The sequence below is a fragment of the Mesocricetus auratus genome, unplaced genomic scaffold (genome assembly GCF_017639785.1).
Source record: "Mesocricetus auratus isolate SY011 unplaced genomic scaffold, BCM_Maur_2.0 Super-Scaffold_100015, whole genome shotgun sequence".
Lineage (NCBI taxonomy): Eukaryota > Metazoa > Chordata > Mammalia > Rodentia > Cricetidae > Mesocricetus > Mesocricetus auratus.
In genome coordinates this window covers 39,325,659-39,342,510 of record NW_024429198.1, presented here as the reverse complement: position 1 = coordinate 39,342,510, position 16,852 = coordinate 39,325,659, and positions in this window count along the sequence as shown.

The window sequence follows — 16,852 nt, the reverse complement described above, 5'->3', positions numbered from 1 at the left end:
GGAAACTGAATAATGCACAACTGCACCATTCCTGGGTCAAAGAAGAAATAAAAAAAAGAAATTAAAGACTTCCTAGAATTCAATGAGAATGAAGACACAATGTACCCAAACCTATGGGACACTTTGAAAGCAGTGCTACAGGAGAAGTTCATAGCACTAAGTGCCCACATGAACAAACTGGAGAATAGTTATACTAGAGAATTAACAGCACAGCTGAAAGATCTAGAACACAAAGAAGTAAACTCCCCCAGGAGGAGTAGACGCCAGGAAATAATCAAATTGAGGGATGAAATCAATAAAGTAGAAACTAGGAAAACAATACAAAAAATCTATGCAATGAAGGATGGGTTCTTTGAGAAAATCAACAAGATAGACAAAACTTTGTCCAAACTTACCAAACAGCAGAGTGTGAAAATGCAAATTAACAAAATCAGGAATGAAAAGGGGGACATAACAACGGACTCTGAGGAAATTCAGAGAATCATCAGGTCATACTTTGAAAACCTGTACTCCACACAATTCGAAAATTTAAAGGAAATGGACGACTTCCTGGATAGCTATCACTTGCCAAAATTAAATCAAGAACAGATAAGCAATTTAAATAGACCTATAATCCCTATGGAAATAGAAGCAGTCATCAAAAGTCTCTCAACCAAAAAAAGCACAGGTCCAGATGGCCTCAGTGCAGAATTCTACCAGAAATTCAAATAACAGCTTATACCAATTCTTCTCAAAGTATTCCATGCATTGAAGCAGAAGGGTCTTTGCCAAACTCTTTCTATGAGGCTTCAATAACCGTGATCCCCAAGCCACACAAAGACACAAGTAAGAAAGAGAACTTCAGACCAATATCCTTCATGAGCATTCATGCAAAAATACTCAATAAAATACTGGCAAATCGGGTCCAAGAAGACATCAAAACAATCATTCACCATGATCAAGTAAGTTTCATCCCAGGGATGCAGGGATGGTTCAACATATGAAAATCCATCAATGGAATCCACCATATAAGGTGAAAAACAAAAATCACATGATCATCTCACTAGATGCTGAAAACGCCTTTGACAAAATCCAACATCCCTTCCTGATAAAGGTCTTGGAGAGATCTGAGATAACAGGAACATACTTAAACATAATAAAAGCTATATACAGTAAACCAACAGCCAACATCAAACTAAATGGACAGAAACTCAATGCAATTTCTCTAAAATCAGGAACAAGACAAGGTTGTCCACTCTCTCCATACCTTTTCAACATTGTACTTGAAGCTCTAGACAGAGCCATATGACAACAAAAGGGAGTCAAGGGGCTAAAAATTGGGAAGGAAGAGGTCAAACTTTCACTATTTGCAGATGATATGATAGTTTACATCAATGACCCAAAGATCTCTACCAGGGAACTCTTACATCTGATTAACACCTTCAGCAAAGTGGCAGGCTACAACTTCAACTCAAGATGATCAGTAGCCCTACTATATTTAGATGATAAAAGGGCTGAGAAAGAAATCAGAGAAACATCACCCTTTACATTTGCTACAAACAACATAAAATACCTTGGGGTAGCACTAACCAAACAAGGAAAAGACCTGTATTGCAAGAACTTTGAATCTTTAAAGAAAAAAATTAAAGAATCCCTCAGAAAATGGAAAGATCTCCCATGCTCTTGGATAGGTTGTATCAATGTAGTAAAAAAACTGGCAGTCCTGCCAAAAGCAATCTACAGATTCAATGCAATCCCCATTAAAATCCCTGCACAATTCTTCACATACCTTGAAAGAACAATCATCAATTTTGAATGGAAAAACAAAAGACCCAGGATAGCCAAAAAACTCTGTTCAACAAGGCAACGTCCGGAGGCATCACCATCCCTGACTTCAAGCTCTATTTTGGAGATATAGTCCTGAAAACAGCTTGGTATTGGCACAAAAATAGACAGGTAGACCAATGGAATCGAATTGAAATCCTGATATTAACCCACACACATATGAACATCTGATCTTTGACAAAGAAGCTAAAAATATACAATGGAATAAAGAAAGCATCTTCAACAAATGATGCTGGCATAACTGGAGGCTGGCATGTAGAAAAATAGGGATAGATCCATGTTTATCGCCATGCACAAAACTTAAGTCCAAGTGGATCAAAGACCTCAACATAAATCCAGTCACACTGAACCTCTTAGAAGAGAAAGTGGGTGGTACCTTTGAATGAATTGGTACAGGAGACAGCTTCCTGAACATAACACTACCAGCACAGACAATGAGATCCACAATTAATAAATGGGACCTCCTGAAACTGAGAGTCTTCTGTAAGGCAAAGGACACAGTCAGCAAGACAAAAAGGCAGCCCTCAGAATGGGAAAAATATTCACTAACCCCACATCTGATAGAGGGTTGATCTCCACAATTTACAAAGAACTCAAGAAGCAAGTCTCCAAAACACCAAAGGATCCAATTATAAAGTGGGCTGCAGAACTAAATAGAGAATTTTCAATAGAGGAGTCTAAAATGGCTGAGAGGCACTTGAGAAAGTGCTCAACATCCTTAGCCATCCGGGAAAGGCAAATCAAAACAACTCTGAGATACCATCTCACTCCTATCAGAAAGGCTAAAATCAAAAACACCAATGACAATTTATGCTGGAGAGGATGTGGTAAAAGGGGAATACTTCTCCATTGCTGGTGGGAGTGCCAACTGGTTCAGCCACTTTGGAAATCAGTATGGAGATTCCTCAGAAAAATGGGAATAAACCTACCACAAAGACCCAGAAACTCCACTCTTTGGCATGTATCCAAAAGATGCCTATTCATACAACAAGGTTATCTGTTCCACTATGTTCATAGCAGCATTATTTGTAATAGCCAGAACTTGGAAGCAATCTAGATGTCCCTCAACCGAAGAGTGGATAGAGAAATTGTGGTACATTTACACAATGGAGTATTATTCAGCGGAAAGAAACAATGGAATCCAGAGATTTCCAGGCAAATGGATGACATTAGAAGACACCATCCTGAGTGAGGTAACGCAGTCACAAAAAGAGAAACATGGTGTGTATTCTCTCATATATGGATTTTAGACATAGATCTGCGGAGTGCCAGCCTACAATCCCATGGCCAGAGAGTCTGGGAAACAGAACCTTCATTCAGTGGCTGATGGAAGAAGAGGCTGACACCCATGGCTAAGCCCTGAGCTGAACTTAAGAAAGCCAGTAACAGAGAGGGAGGACTGATGACCAAAGGGATTAAGACTGGGCTGGTTTAACCCCAAAGAAACAGCTGACCTGACAAGGGTTAACTCTTGAATCCCAGGCAGATGCCTGGAAATCCAGCATGGGACTGATCAAGACCCCCTGAATGTGGGTGTCAGTGAGGAGGCCTAGGTAATCTATTGAGCCTTGGGCAGTAGACCAGTATTTATCCCGAGTATACACATGGACTTTCTAATCCCATCCAACAATGTGAGATGCACTCTCGCCCAGAACTCTTGGGGGAATGACAGATTATGGACACCCCCAAGGAGGGCCTTACTCTCCCTGGGGAAATCAGGGGATACTGGCAGGGTGGGGGAGGGCACGGGAGGAGGGGAGGGTAATGGAGAGGTACATGGAACTGACTTGTGAAGCAACCTTGTTTATAATCTAGATTTAAATTTAAAAAAAAAATTAAAAAAATAAGCGGCTGGCACAAAGAAACATCACTTTGTTTGAAACTGGCATTCAGACAGTAAAGCAGGAATCAAATTGGACTTCAGATTTGCATCACTACTGTTGTTCAAAATGTATTTAACTAGTCTAACTAACTAGGTAATTATAGTGCATCAGCACCGTTTGCTGCTGGTGGTCCAGATGCTTAACTTTCACAGTGTAGTGCACTTATAATAGAATTGCTACACTCTGCATTTACTAACTATATATTTGTGAATGCCTGGTATCCTTACTAAGCCTAGATTGTTGTAAGATTAGTTGACCACTGAGGGCTGTATATATTTTTGTGAGACTATAGATAGGAAAGATGAAACTAAACTTTCACAGCTTGTTTAAAAACTTGTCTGATATACCACTAAGGCAAATACCACCCCCACAAAGAAGAAAAAAAAGAAACAAAAACTGGGGTTGTGGTTTGTATGTTTAAGCTGCTGTGATTAGAATTTATCTCGTCATAGAGAGATGGAACAAAGTTGTATTCCTCTAAGTAAGAATACAAAATGAGCTTCTTGGGACCAGTGCACAGGTCTCTATTCAGAAGATACTACATGCAAAAATCTACTTCATTCTGAAAAGATAGGGTATTTTCTTATGAAATTTCAAAGACCGTCTGCCAAGTGTTGTAAATGGAAAGTCCCATAAAGTGAACATGCCTATCTCATGTCTGAATATCTATGCCAAGGAAGGAAAGCAAGGAAACATCTCCCTTCATGCCCTGTGAGACTTCAGACAAGCTCATTAGCATTAGAGTTGGGGGTGAATGATCCCCCATGGTCACTGCCAGCCCCTCTAGCCCCTGAAGCATCTAACTACACATTATTTTCAGACTGAAAAATAGAGGAAAGTTTTGAAAGAGCATAAGCTTTCTGCATTTATCTGTTTCTATACACAGAACTGGTAATGAAGAAGGCAGGTGAAGCCTCTGCTTTTTAATATATGCTGAAGACTGCAGCATGGCCACAGACATGCTACTGTTGCTGTACTACACTTCGTTACTGCCTGGAAGATTCTCTCCTGGGTGATTTTATAGTTAATTATTATCTTCTTCCTAACTTAATTTGGATTCTGTGCTATTGCTCAACACCTTTTTCTGGCTTCCAATACCTGAGCAAACTAGACCATAGCTTTGTCACCTACACTGGTTTGATTTTCATTCCTTAGAAAACATTTGTGACAGCATTAGATTTTATAATATCTCATTAGAGTACCTTGAAAGTAGATAATTTTAAACAGATGTTTGGTGTTCTAACTAAATGCCAAGAGTGGATGTACACATTAACTAGTTTGAAATGGATGAATAGGAAATCTCAAAACTTGAATAAACACTAGAAAAACTTTCAGTCATTGGCTTTTGGGATGTCATCAAACATTTCTTTAATATCTATGGCTAGTAAGTCTATAGACCCTAATAATCATATGAAGAAGGCATTTTACCCTGATTCTTCATACACTCTTTTTATTTACTTTGATTCTTAGTATTCAGCAATTCTGGGAATTAATTTGGCCCCAAATTCCATGGCATGGTTGGTAAATTCATCAATCAATATGTCCAGCTGCAGATTTTTTTTAGTAGGAAGGAAATAGTTCTATTTTGAAATTATATTCAATCTCACTGGGTCTCTAGTTTGTCCTGTATCAAATATATAAGTAAGAAAGAGAAAAGATTAAATATGGATAAAAGAAGCATTTCTTCAAATAATGACTTAAGTGTAAGTGATCACACTAAGGATTTTTTTGTTTGTTTTTTTTTTCGAGACAGGGTTTCTCTGTGTATCTTTGGTGCCTATATTGGCACTCACTCTGTAGACCAGGTGGACCTCAAACTCATAAAAATCCACCTGCCTCTGCCTCCCAAGTGCTGGGATTAAAGGCATGTGCCACCAATGCCCAGCTCACACTTAGGATTTTAATACAACATATTCTTGTATGGTTATGATCTTCTTCAAGAAGCATAATGCGTTCACTGGTAAGAATGTATCCCAGAACTCATCAGGCTGAATCAGGAGTGTTGTAGAATATCCCTTTGGACTATGTGAAGATATGTCACTGTGATAGGTTTAATAAAAAGCTAAATGTCCAGTGGCAGCTAGGCAGAATTTTGTGGACAGATAAGACACTGAGAAGAAAAAGGGTAGAGTCATGGAAAGATGCCAAAGACTGAGAACAAGCACATAAGCCATTACAAAGTAAAGGTAATCATGGCATGGAAAATCATTTATTAAAATATATGGCTTAATTTAAGATATAAGAAGTAGTTAGAATCAAGTCTAAGATATCAGCACAGCTTGTATAAGTATTAAGAGGTCTGCATGTGGTTATTTGGTAGCTTTTAGACAGAACAGAAAAATCTTCCAACACAGGTGGAAAGTCAGTTCAAGATAACTGTTAAAGGACTGGAAATGCAGCTCAGTTTGTAAAGCACTTTCTATACAAGTCTGAAGGCTTGAGTTTGGGTCTCCAAACTCCTGCAAAGCCAGATATGGCATCATGATTTGTAATCCCAATGATCTTTTGGGTAAATAGAAGGTAGAAATGGGAAAGTCCCTCTGGATTGGTCCCACTTTATGTCATTACCATTTAGAGTGTACTTAAGAAAAGAAACCTTGAACTAAGGGCATCTGAAGCTCTGATTATGGGTATTAATTATTCCTACCTTTAATCCCAGTAGTAAATACTATATTGTAATGGACTATGAACAAATGTGTACCTTACTTAACAGAGGACTCCATTTCTGTATCTGTGATTTAGGTAACTTTAAAAATCCTTGGAATAAAATTAGCTTGTGGATATTAGCAAGATGCAGAAATTACTAGCAATCCATAGGTATGTCTTCTAGTGTGTTGTAACATCTTCCGATTTAACTATGTTAAAGAAAATTTTTTCAATTTGTTTTTATTTAAATCGGAAACAAGACTGCTTCACATGTCAATCCCTGCTCCCTCTCCCTGCCCCCACCGACTGCCAACCCCACTCCCCCTTTGCCCCCCAGGGAGGGTGAGGCCTTCCATGGCAGATCCTCAAAGTCGGTCATATCATCGGGGGCAAGGCCTAGGCCCTGTCACATGTGTCCAGTATGAGAGAGTATCCCTCCATGTGGAATGGGCTCCCAAAGTCCAACCGTAAGACAAGGATAAATACTGAGCTAGTACCCTAGGCCACATAGATTGCTGAGACCTCCTCACTGACATCATATTCAGGGGGCCTGGATCAATTCCATCACTCTGAGTTCCATGAGTTCCTCCTTGTTCAGGTCAGCTGTTTCTGTGGGTTTCACCAGCCCTGTCAGGACTGGGTTACCTCACTCAGGATGAAAATGGAGCATGGTAGGTATAGGAGGAGTCACACTGCAATATGAAGACTCATATTCTGTATCTTAAGGCTATGAGAGGAAGCCATATTTATTGTCCTGGCATCATAAAACCCAAGATTTTCACAAGATAGTCAAATATTCTGCCACTGAGACACACTTCCTTCCAGAAAAGAAGAAATTTTATTTTGGTTTACAAAATGCCATAACAAAATTAAGTAGATAAGCACATTTGAGGAAAAATATTCTGTAATCAGGAACACTGCAAACATTCTGTTGGATAAAAGCTTGGAATTTAAAATAAAAGGTAGAAATAAGCCACCAAAAGAGAGTATTGTTTAGGCCCTGGATGAAATGACAGACTCTGGAGGCCCCCCCAAGGAGGGCCTCTCCTTCCCTGGGGAATTATGTGGGGATTAGGTGGGGACTTGGGGGGACTGGTGGAGGGACAAGGGATGAGGGATGGGAGAGGGAGCTGGGATTGACATGTGAAGCATGCATGTTTATAATTTAAATAAAAACATATATTAAAAAATCCTAAAAAAATACAACAGAAAAAATATACTATTTTAAGACACATGATCCTTAAAGCAAAACAAAAACTGGTCACAAGAAAATTGATTTTGTTAAGGTTGCTTTGCAACCATAATTACATGTAGTTAGCTTTCTACCAGCCCAGATCTGCTGAGGACAAACTTCATATTGGATGTGCATTACATTCCATGGACAATTTGGGGAAATAGGAGAACAAGAGCAGTTTTTTTTCATTCTCTGTCTAGATGGAAGAGTGAAGTAAGTCGGAGATTTATGTCAAATAAGATAGAAGGAGTCAGAAGTGTTGGAGTACAGACTGAGCATTAAGGGCATGCGGAGCACATGATCACTGAAATGATGAATGTGTGTGCCAGATGGCATTGCAGATTAAACTGAATCATCTCTGAAAGCAAACATGTGGAAGGGAGCCGAAAGAAAGGCCACAAAAATTAAAATCATGGCATTATGATCACTAAGGAGTCTGAAAACATAAAGCAAATGTAATTAGCTGAGTAGGAATAGAGAAAAGATCTGATTTAGAATAACCTTCATAGAATCACAAAGTACTTGGGCCTGCTCTAAATTTAGGGGCCAAAGAAGGAGAATTTATATTAAGTTCATGAAACTTATATTCCTGTGCTCTGGAATTGCCCTGGACTTTAACAGTATGGGAGGCTCAAAATATATAGGCAGCATCAACTCTACTTGATAGTTTAAAAATGAAAGAGGACACAATTGGCTAGATATGAAAAGGAGGTAAGGGTCTTGGAGGAGTGGTGAGGCTGTAAGTGAGTGAATATGATCAAAACACATTGTAAGAAACTCCAAAAGAACCAATAAAAAGACAAAAGTGCCAATATTCTATGGGAATGTAATAACTTTGCAATTCATATTTTAATAATGTCTACTGTAGAACTTCTTCCAGTGATGGAGAGAAAATGGGATAGAAGAAGGGAGGGAATTCCTGGGCATTGGTCACTCACACCTTTAATCCCAGCACTCGTGAGGCAGAAGCAGGTGGATCTCTGTGAGTTCAAAGCCAGCCTGGTCTACAGAGTGAGTTCCAGGACAACCTCAAAAGCAATACAGAGAAACCCTGTCTCAAAAAAAAACAAACAAAAAAAGTAGAAGAAGAAGAAGAAGGGAGGGAGTGAAGTAGGTAGGGTGGGAGAGAAGTAGGTAGAAAGGAAGAGAAGTAGGTAGGATGGAGGGTAGTAAGAAGGTAAGAAGAGCAGAAGAGAAAGAGAGAGGAAAGCAAGAAAGATGCTAGCCACTTCTATGAGCAGTGAGGCCTGATTAATGCTTTCCCTCTGAGAATCTGCACTCATCACTAGGTAAGCATCCCATCCAGAATCTTCTTCAACACAAGACTTCACTTGTATCATGCATTCTGGGTTGCAGTAAGAGTATAAAGACAAGTGACTGGAATATGCTACAACAGTTTGAATGTCTAGGCTCCATGAAGTATGTCATGCTAAGAAAAGACAGAGTACATAACAGGAAAAATTACCCAAGTACTTATCCATCCCTAATATTATAAAAATATTCAAAATCAGAGTAATTTCTTTTACAGCGAAGTAAATGTGGTTCCTTTAAAAGTGAAACAGAAGCTTCGACTGTGACATCTCTGATGTGTCCTCTTCCATTTCACTAATAATTTCAGCTCAGAATATAAGGCAAGGGGTACTTAAAAGTTTTAGTTTATTTGAACATAGTAAATACCAGGGGAAAATATTATAGTACAGAAAACATATTTTTAAAAGAATCAACCCATCAATATTTTGCAATAGTAAAGAACAAAAGCAAAGTCATTTTAAATAAGCTGTTACCAACATCAGTATTTGATATCTATCCTCTGCACATATTTTAGGTAATTTTCTTGCTGTTCCATGACAAAACATTTCCTTAGTGAATATCATTAAAGAAGTTACTCATATCCTATAGAATGAACCATTCAAAATTGTCTAATGGTAAATATTTCTATATATTCTAGGCTTTGAAATGAAACTTTGATTTGAAAAACAAACATCATAAAACTCGTTAGCAAAAGGCAAAGCTTATTTTAAAATGATCTGTGTAACTCTTTTTTTTTAATTTGGAGCAAAGGTTTCTTGGTGTAGCCATGATAGTCCTGGAACTTGCTCTGTAGACAAGGCTGGCTGTAAACTCATAAGATTCACCTGGCCCTGCCTGTATTCTTAGAATTTCATGTACAAATACAATGAGGTATTATCTTTTATACTTCCTTTCTTCAAGTTCCTCTGTGTTTCCCTAACACAGTTCCCTCCTAAATTCATTTATATTTTTAGTAACTCACTAAATATAGTTAGGGAGGCCAAGCAGTGTAGCATCGGAATCCTATCAGTTGTCATGTCCTCCTACAAGAATGAGTCTTCTGACCCCAACAACCATCAACTGAAAAGAGCCCCATGGTTCATATGATTTCTTTCAGTAAAGATTCTGGCTATATTTAAGCATTTCCTTACCTGTGATAATGTATAAGTACCTTATTATTTAAAAAGTCATTTTAATAGTCATAAGATAAAGCACATTTTATTTAGCTAACTAATCATGCATGTGACTTTTAATATGATACAGCTAAACACACAGAGGACACCCTACATCCCTGAGCAGTTAATGCTACCTTTTATCCTTTATCATTTTCTTTATGAGCTAAGGGATTGTTCATTCAGATTCTTCTAATCCTCATAATACCTGGGCCATTATTACAAATCCTTGCTGTTCAGATAGCATCCAATTTGGTGTGATTCTCATGAGTATTAAAGGAATCTTGTTAAATGAAAAGGAGGCATCACATCTTGCTTGGAATTTCATTTGCAATTCAAGTGACACCATAAAGAAAGGGTTCACTTGAAATTACACTGTGTCCCCTTTTTCTGTTGGTATGGTTTTTGAAAACCATCTCTGATTCTATCTGTAGAAACTATGAAAAATGTTACTTTTGTAACATTTTCCTTACCGTGGGAAAGGCTGAGCAAACTGAGTGGTAGAAGGTGATTGAGAGGGACTGGTAGAGCTGGCAACTGTAAGTCCTGAGAAGTTTTACAATCAGTATTATAAACATATGAAATGTTTTAATAAGAAAAAAATACTTAAATACTACAAATGTTTGTTGGTATGATAACTATAAACAGAGTTCATTACAGAGGCATGCATGTATGCTACCGTCCAGAGAGGTAGACTCAGTGTGAGTTACACTCTGTATAGATATCTTGGCAGGTCTTGACAAAAGACACCAGACTCCTTCATTATCCAATTTAAAGCCTAACATTGTTTTATTTTTAACCAAATTTTGTCACGTTTGTTATTTGTCACTCTTGTCACATTTAGTAGTTGAGTGATTATGTCAAACTAACTCTAACACTCACGTTATTTGGTCGTCATAGTATGGCCATACAGGGGGAAAAATGAGTAAAAGGACGTATGGGGAAAAATACCCAATTGCTCAGTAAAAGGATCAATATGATGTATAATGGTCAATAGTTCTCTCCACTCTATCCAGGAATATCCAGAAAGAATAAAAGTTACAGTTTAATTTTTATCTCTGCTAAATATATGGTGTGCTATAGTATATTACTTGCTTGGTCTTTAATTTTTCTTCAACAAGAGCTCTTCAAGAAAACATTTAGCACTTTCTAATTATTCTAGTCCTGTTCTATTTAGTTTGATTAGTGTCAACTTCATTAAGAAAGGTTCTGAAACTGGAGAGACAACTCAGTGACTAAGAGCACATACTTATCTTACAAAGGACCCCAAGTTCATTTTCAAGCACCTACATCAAATGGTTCACAACACCCTGTCTCCACATATAGACACACACCACATACACAGTTAAAACTAAATGGAAATCCCACAGAAATGTTTCAAACAATCACAGGAGTTTTCATTACTATCCTACATTCTATATGTGTACATTAAAGATGGCAGTGGAAAAATGCCCATTAAAATATCTTGCAAACCTCAGGAACCCAACCTATATGAATCAAACTAGCTTTTAAAGTATATTTGCATTTTTAAACAGATGTGGCCAATTGCTAAGATAAGAGCTGAAATCAAGTTGCTGTTTAGAGTTGAAGTCTGATTTAGCAGTTCTGTTGGTCACTTGGAGTTGGTAATTATTAATGGATAATTTTACAGGGAGTAATGGAAATACCTTAAAACTGATGATGATGGTTACAATGCATATGGATATTTTCTCTTAGATGCAGCTATATCGAAATAAATCTTTTCTGAAATTAAGATGTATGGAAAGTTTTCAGAAATTGTTGGGAAATGACTGGATCATGTGATGAAGTTACTATGGCTGTCCTATTACATGAACATATGATAGGCTTTGTAGGGGAAAAAAGAACAACTATTTTTTTAATTGGGAATTACATTTTCTGAAAAAAATACAGAAAAGTGTTTTTATGTGGATATATGTGGATATTGAGAACAGATACTGATGTTTAGTGCTATGTTTGGGGTCTTTGAGTTTTGCCAGGAAGTGAGCTGAATGGCTGAGGTAGAGAACAAGAGGCAGACAGAAGTAAGGGAAGAGGCTATTAGTTATCTAAAGGTAACAAGGGCTGAAATCATATTCCCTCCTGAAGTGCTCCAGTATACTTCCATCATCTCCTCTTCATGAAAACTTAAATAAAATCTGCTTTGTAAGCATGTTTTCAAGATGCGGAATAAATGTGCAAATATTTCAGCATAACTAAAAGGTTTAATTTCTAGGCAATTGATTTTAATGACAGACCTTTTCCCAAGGGGAGTAGAGATGGAATATGAAAGAGGGAATGGGGCTATACAAATGATCACACACAGACCAAAGAAGCTAAGGTAAGTTAAGTTAGTGTAACCTACCAGAGCATAAGATAGCAGGTTTATTGAGAAAAATATGTAGCATTTTACCTCTTAGTCTCGAACACCATTAGTTTTAATATGGCTTACATTTGCCTATGTACAGAACTTCTGTGGTATCACAAAATGAAGCAGCCCTTTTCAAGTTGAACACATCCAAAATCTAACTCTCTTAACAAAGATGTAGATGCTGGTGGGATGTGAGTTCCAGTTCTAGAAGACTCAACCATGAGCACAGCAAGGAGAAGGGTCATGGATTTGTAGAGAAAGGCGTTGTTTGCAGCTAGTCCTGTAGCTTCTAGGCAGGTTCTTCATCTCCCTGAAGAAAATGGAAACAAAAGAATGGTTTGAATTATATTAGATTTTTTATTAGTTTGTATAATTCACACAGTGAAGAGTGCCTTTGAAGAACTTTTGATACATATTCAATGAATAACAGCTGTTATCATTCATTTCATGTGAACCATTATTCATATTAAACCACTGGAACATTTACAGTACTATAAATGCATATACAAAGAACAAACAAATTAAGATATAAAGATAAGAATTTCTGCCTCACCAGGGAGAGAGTGTCTTAAAAAAAAGTGGAAACAGGAATTCAAGTTCAGTGTAAATAACTGGAAGCTGTAACTGACATCAGAGTAGGTACCTACATGATCTGAGTACATGTTTTTAAAAAAAAGATGTGGCAGAGAGTATATTCAATTATTTGGAAATTGGATACTTGCACCTTTGGCTATATTTTGACTACAAGATACCTTGAGTTTTTAAAAGAATATCAGTACATTAAAGCATCCTCATCTGTCATACCTATCTATTTTATCTCCTATGCTATTATAACTCTATGGGTTTATAGTTTTTTCAATTAAATGGTTAGTGGATTCTGACTCTAAGTAAAAAAGTTTATTAAAATTTAGTGTAAACCCATGTATGACATAAAACCATGTAGGGAGATGCCTACGTACCCATCCACTGTCCATGCCTATTTGGGTGTGGTCAGAGGTACATAGAAATTATAGGGGATAAAAGAGCTAGGGGGAGAACAGGAAGAGGTCATGGGGGAGCAGGAAGGTTGAGTGAGGTGTATAATAGGGGGAAGAGGGGATCATAGGTTAGAAGACAGATCAGGCACCAGTGTGACCTCTAGTGATCTAAAGGGATGACACCAGTTGGCAAGCTAAGCAATTTTGGAGAGACCACCTCGAATGTCCATTCCTGATAATGAACTTGATGTCTATAACCATCCTGGATCCTTCATCCAGTGACTGATGGAAGCAGAGGCAAACACCCACAGTTAAACACTGAACTGAACCCATGGAACCCAGTGACAGAGAGAGAGGAGCAGTGAGAAAATTGGCAAAGAATGAGCTGGCAAAACCTGCAGAGACAGATAATCTATACAGGGGAGTGCTCTTGGACCCCAGACCAACAGCTGGGAGACCAGCATCGGACTGATCCAGACGCCCTGAATGTGAGAGTCAGTGAGGAGGCCTGGGCAACCTATGGGACCCTGAGCAGTGGATCAGTGTTTATCCCTGGAATACAAACAGATATCAGGTGTCCATAACTCAAAGAGGGATGCTCTCTTAGCCTGGACTCTTAGGGGAGTGCCTGGACCCTGCCCTGAGTGAAATGACAGACTCTAGATATCCCCTATGTGGAAGCAAATGGCGATAGGCTGGGAGGCTCTGGGGGATAGGGGATGCAGGAGGAGAGGAAGGAGAGGGAACTGAGATTGACATATAAAACAAGCTATTTAAAATGAAAATAATAATAATAAAAAAAGAAAAAAATAAAACCAAAAAAATTTCAGACAAAAATTCAAATTATTGAGGTCAACTGGACAATGTCTAACATAGTAGAAATTTTAGAAAGTAAGTCTTCTGTCCTATTGGCCAAAATAGAATCCATTCAGGAGGACATTATCAAGTTTTCAGAAACAACTCATTCCATCTAATGACTCAGTTAATAGAACACAAAGATTGGATCATCAGATTGGTGAACTTACTGAAAAAATTAATTCCATGTCTAAGAATGACAAGCTAGCAGATAGAACACTGTTCTTAGAAGGCAACTTGCATGCCATTCAAATAATATCTAAGGATGAGAGTATTAAATGCTCGGAATCACATATAAATGATAAATCCAATAAATAGACAGAATCTATGAAATCCTTAGAAAATTTTTGGCTTATGAAGCTCAATCATTGAGAAACAGTGGTAAATAGATTGCAGGTCTTAGATGACCTACATTATGATACATTGGATTCAGAAGTACTAGCAACATGTCATGACAGAGATTTACCTACACCAGTCTGACGCCAAAAAGATCTTCCTAATATTGTAATGCCATCTCCTATGGTCTTCCCTGTATCTATGACTGAAAAACCAGCAACTAAGAAGCATCCAAACATTTTGTTGTTTACCAATGGGAACAAATACAGATAAAAGTTCTCAAGGGTATCAACCATCATTGTTTCTTATAATATTCACTCTCCTTGTGTCAGGGATCTTCTGAACTCTTGGTCAAGCATAAATAAAGTGACCCCAAATTATTGGAGTCAATTAATTTCAGTAATGCTAGAAAATATGTCTCAAATACAATGGAGAGCTTGATGGAGAAAAGAGATAAAAGCCGTAGAGCTTCAAGACTTAAAGAAAGGTTATGAAGCACCACAAGTTAAGATTCTTGTTGAGGATTCTTATGCTGACCCACTGGTTCAGGCTAAATACAATGAATACATCTTATCTTTATGCTGTGCCGCAGCTCTGAATGCTTTGAATAAGGTTCATGAAACAGGAGATAAGATAGATGATACAAGGTCCAAGAGAAAAATTCACTGAATGTTTGGAAAGATTGTCCAAAGCACTGGAATTAGAGATAACTGGTTCAGATTCTAGGAGAATACTTAATGAAACTTAAGCTTATGATGATGAAAATTCACAATGCAAACAAATACTTTGACCATTAAAAATCAAATTAGCACTACTGAAATGGCTCTTGTATACAGCTAATGTTGAGTATAAAGATCAAGATGCTAAAGCTTGGGTGGGAGAGGCAATTTTTGAAGGTTTGAAGAAGCAACAAGATGCCAAATACCTTAATTTTGAGGACATACATAGAAACTTGGGTAGGAGAAGCAATCTCCAGAGGTTTAAAATGACATCAAAATACCAAATACTTTAACTGTGGTAGAATATGACATCTAAGTAGGAATTGTAGGCAAAACATTCCTAGAAACAATGTTCCTCATAGGAATGATTCATACAGAAGGCCTCAGACTTTTGGATTATGTAGAAGATGTGTCAAAGGCTGACACCGGACCAATGAATGTAGGTCGACCACAGACAAACAAGGTAACACTTTACAATTGGGAAACTGCTCGAGGGCCCTCTCGAAGGCCTCCATGTCAAAAGTTGTCTAGTCATTCCTAGTCACTGTGGAAGACAGTCTCTTTCAGGACAATTAAAAAAATCTCCTGCCTATTGTAAATGATAATACCACTCTAGATGATAGATTACCTACTGAGGATGAACCAATCATAACTGGAGGAAACAAAAAAAACCGGATATTTTGGCAAACTTCCATACAGAATCACAGACCCAAGTTACCCATTAAAATGAATATGGTATTTATCAGTATTGCAGACACTGGATAAGATATCACCATCATAACTCAAAGATGCTGGACTACAAGGTGGCCCCTACAAGAAGTAAGCATTCCATTCGGAGGTATTAGAATGCTATCTCAAGTAAAACAAAGCACAGAATAGGTTGACTATATAGGGCCATAAGGACAAAGATGAAGACTGAGGGCATGTGGTCTTTAAATATTGTAACAATGGATTACCAAGATTAACATTCCTCCTGTATAAGATATAAACCATAAACAAGCTCTTATTGGTAGAATAAATATTGTAAGCCACTATAGAAAACAGATGTCAAACATACAGTCTGGAAAGAAGAGAATGATAGAGGAATCAAAAGTACTACCCTTAAAATGGCTAACAGATGAAGCTGTCTGGGTAGAGCAGTGGTTTATGACCTCTGAGAAGCCAGAGGCTTTAGAAAATCTGGTTCAGGAACAGCTAAATTCTGGACATATTGAAGAATCTACCAGTACATGGAATTATCCTGTATTTATTATCAAAAAGAAGTGTGCTAATGGAGGATGCTTACTGATCTGAGAGTCATCAATAAAGTATTTCAGTCTATAGGCTCTCAACATCCTGGGAAGTCATTACCTTCTCTGATGTCTAAAGGATGGCCAAGTATAGTAACTTATCTAAAAGATTACTTCTTCACTATACCTTTCCAATATATAGGGAATAATTTGACATCACAGTGCCTACCTTTACAATTCTTAACCATTTAGGAGATTTCAATGGAATGTTTTGCCACAGGGAATGTTAAATAGTCACACATTGTGCCAGTATTTTGTG